This window comes from Trichechus manatus, unplaced genomic scaffold (assembly GCF_000243295.1).
Source record: "Trichechus manatus latirostris isolate Lorelei unplaced genomic scaffold, TriManLat1.0 scaffold00002, whole genome shotgun sequence".
NCBI lineage: Eukaryota > Metazoa > Chordata > Mammalia > Sirenia > Trichechidae > Trichechus > Trichechus manatus.
Genome location: NW_004443938.1, coordinates 39,326,331 through 39,330,205, shown reverse-complemented (window position 1 = coordinate 39,330,205; position 3,875 = coordinate 39,326,331).

The following is a 3,875-nucleotide window of genomic DNA, read 5'->3' as shown; positions in this document are numbered from 1 at the left end:
GCATTTGCAAAATAGTCTCTGCCGTTTTTGCTTTAAACATCTTTTGTGCTTGGTGTTTCTGACTTGTCTATATAAATATTATTATCCGTAATAACCATTACCAATCCATTATGAGACTTCACAAAAGTACATACAGCTTTTAGATTTAATCCATGAAATAAAACCTTATGATTTCTGCTTGCATCTTTGATCAACAGCTGAGTTCTCACAGCTGTTGTGATGTCAATTATGAAGAAAGTTGGAACTTTTGCATTCTTCAGGGGCTAACAAACACCCAGAAAAACCACTTCAAATATAGCTTTTTTTCTTTTTTCCCTTTTGAATATCACAAGCCTCGCATCTGATAGGAAACCCTGGTGGTGTAGTGGTTAAGAGCTATGGCTGCTAACCAAAAGGTTGGCAGTTTGAATCTACCAGGCGCTGCTTGGAAACCCTGTGGGGCAGTTCCAGTCTGTGCTATAGGGTCACTATGAGTTGGAATTGACTCAGTGGTAATGGGTTGGGTTTGCTTTGGTTTTGTGTCTGATTAATGTAGTTGATTAGAGCACTATGTTAAGAGGCCAAGGCCCCTTGTTCGAGCCCAGAGAAGGTCAGTTAGATTAACTCACCAAATCTATTGGAAATTTGTTCTATTAGTCTTCAGTGAGATTAGGCAAGAGTATGAACAAATCAATATAAATCCAGTCTTTAATGCTAGGAAATGTTGCTCAAATCACGTTCAACATCAATCCAGGGTCAATAATGCCATCTTCTCACACAAAGGCTGATGGCACACATGCAGACGCATCTTAGAAGCATTTTTTCTCCTCTGCCTTTTATAGCTTTTGCTTACTCACATACAAGAGAGAGCACTGCCTCTCCAAGAGATGGCTAGAATTCTCAAACCAAGCACAAAATGAAGTAGAGGCTGTAATCGTTTGTATCAGACCCAAAGAGTGTCCTCTCTCTTTATCTCCCTCTACTTTCAACTACTGTCCTCTTTGAAGCTTTTCAATTCAGTCACTAAATAATGGCAAACTTGGTAAAATAATAAAGCAGTTGAAGTTTGTTCATGCTCAGGCTCCTATTTTTAATCATTTTTCCTATTTCAAATAATAAGAGGTCTTTAGTTAATATTACCCTCTTCCAAATCTGGAATTTTTGTCTCTTTGCAAAACAAGAATCAAGCTTATTGTATTAAATCTCAAACCATAATCCAAAGCAATAAATTTCCAGTGGAAGACTTTCTGGAATTTGACTGTCTCCCATCTGTTCTTTATGCCTAATGATACCACTTTTGTGACTCAAACATTTAAATGGCTCCTCATTTTCCTGAGGATAGTATTTAAATTATTTTAAATGTCTTGCAGAAACCCTTAACGATCTGAACTCTGCTTCCCGGGTGAGGTTCATTTTCCTTGCTCCAAGTTTACTATGTCTTTTTGGACCTCCAGGACTTTGGTTATTTGTCTCATCTGCCCGGGATCCTCTTCCCTACCCTTCACTACCTTGCTAACTTACTCATCCTTCACTTCTTAGTTTAGACTTCTCTTCTTCCAGGATGCGTTCACTGACCACCAAATAGTGGGCCTTGGGATCCTCTTATGTGCAGCCTATATTTTCCCTTATTGTAACATCTATCACAATGTATTATGATTGACTGAGTACTTGTCAGTAATTTTTCCCTCCACCGGAAACATTGCATGGGATACTTATTGCCTAGCCTATAATAATGATTAAAAAAAAAAAAAGTTGCCATGGAGTCAGTTCCAACTCATGGTGACCCCCTGTATGTTAGAGTAGAACTGTCCTCTATACAGTTTCCAATGGCTGATTTTTTGGCAGTAGATCACTGAGGCACCTCGGGTGGACTCAGACTACCAACCTTTTGGTGAATAGCCGAGTGCATTAACCATTTGCACCACCTGGGGACTGTTTGGCTTCTAATAGAAACTCTCATCAAACACTAGTTGAAAGTCATGGGCTGGGAGGGGATTCAGCATTTAGGGGTCCCTCTTACCATTTTGCATAGGTGATTATTACTGAAAGTTCTGCTTTCATGCTAGTATCAGATTTGCTTGTTTTAAAAATAACTTAGGGTTGCTGATACATGAAATTCTAAGCCAAGAAGAAACTGTAACTGTCATCAAGTTTGTTTTTTTTTTTTTCCTTTTTTTGGTATGACCAAGTTAATGCATTTAGCTTTTTCTAATTTACAGAAGACCTATAACCCCAACTCCCTGAATTACTTAACTAGGGACTCACCTGTCTGCTACTCATGTAACTCAGACAGAGTTGCTGAGTTCTTGCATTTTTCCTCAAGGAGAAATCTTAAGGGAAATCTCATGAAATGCTCATTTAAAAATTAACTCATAAAGAAAACCAGGTAAATATTAACCAGGATAAAAGAGAAAAGTGCATTGAGAATAGAATACTGTATTTACAGCTATCAAGGCTCATGGACATTGGTAAAGTAAACTAAAATTACAGATAGTAAGCTGTGAAATTTGGTTTGACTTCAAATGGAGTCTTAATATGTTTTTATACCAATGTCTGCTCCTCGAGGTAGATAAAGAAATTTTAATCTTTTTGAAACAGACCTGAGTCACATATACTATTGGTATACTTCTGCTGGTTGTGATGATTCCTTCAACTGATAATTTCACATGAATTGAACTTTTCTAGAATTTTGCTTAGAAATAGTTTGATTTATTTACTAGCTCACAAGGACAAGGGGATCCAACATGAATGACATGTGAAAATAGAATGATTTATTTGCCCTGAAAACCATGGACAAATGTGTATCCCAGCACATTCAGGGGTTTAGTCAAGGCTCTTTGTGCAGGTGGAATGAACAAGGAACAATTCAAGGTGATATTAGAAGGCACGGGGAATCACTTTTGCTCTCTTTTTCTTTAGGAAATTTGTAAGAGGAGTCTTTTCAGGATGATTCCAAGGTAAATTGCAGAATGTTATACTGTTTCAAAAAATTATCATTAAATCTTTCCCAAAAGTCTTCACATTTTTGTTGAACTTGTTCTTTATGGAGTAGTTTAATATGTATGTGTGTATATATATATTCATACATATATATACATCCATATCACCATATCTCCATGTATATATTCACTACCTGTCTGTTTGTCATACTGTGGTGGCTTGTGTATTGCTATGATGCTGAAAGCTATGTCACCAGGATTTCAAATACTAGCAGGTTCAGCCATGGTGGATAGGGCTTCCAGACTAAGACAGTCTAGAAAGCAAGGCCTGGAGATTGATCTACTTCTGAAAATTGGTCAGTGAAAACCCTATGAATCACAGCAGAATATTGTCGGATACAGTGCTGGAAGAGTCCTCTAGGTTGGAAAGCATGCAGTGACTGAAACAAGGGCTTCGAGCATATCAACGATCATGAAGATGGCACAAGACCGGGCAACGTTTCATTCTGTTGTACGTGGGATCATTCTAAGTTGGTGTCAACTTGATGGCAGTTAACAACAACAAAAACATATATTTACACACACACACACACACACAGTACACACACAACAATTATAAATTTTAAGGAAGAAGAGAAATCATGCAATAAATTTTAAATGTCACCCAGCTAAAATGTGCTTTATCCCTTAAATCTGGTTTTGTTTACAGATTTTTAGTACAGTTTGTAAAAAGTGTTCTTTTAGAAATTTAAAACAGTCTCAAAAACTATTAAGAAGGGATATTATTTTAGTGGAAAATAGTCATATGGTTTCTGAGAAAGACTATAGTAAAAGGAATAAGTTTAATTAGAAGCGGGAAAGATTTGGTTACATACAAGAAAAGCCAGTGAAATAATGCTCAAATCCAAGAGTAAGTGTAACCACTGGCTACAGATTTCCAAGGAGAGCACAGGGAGT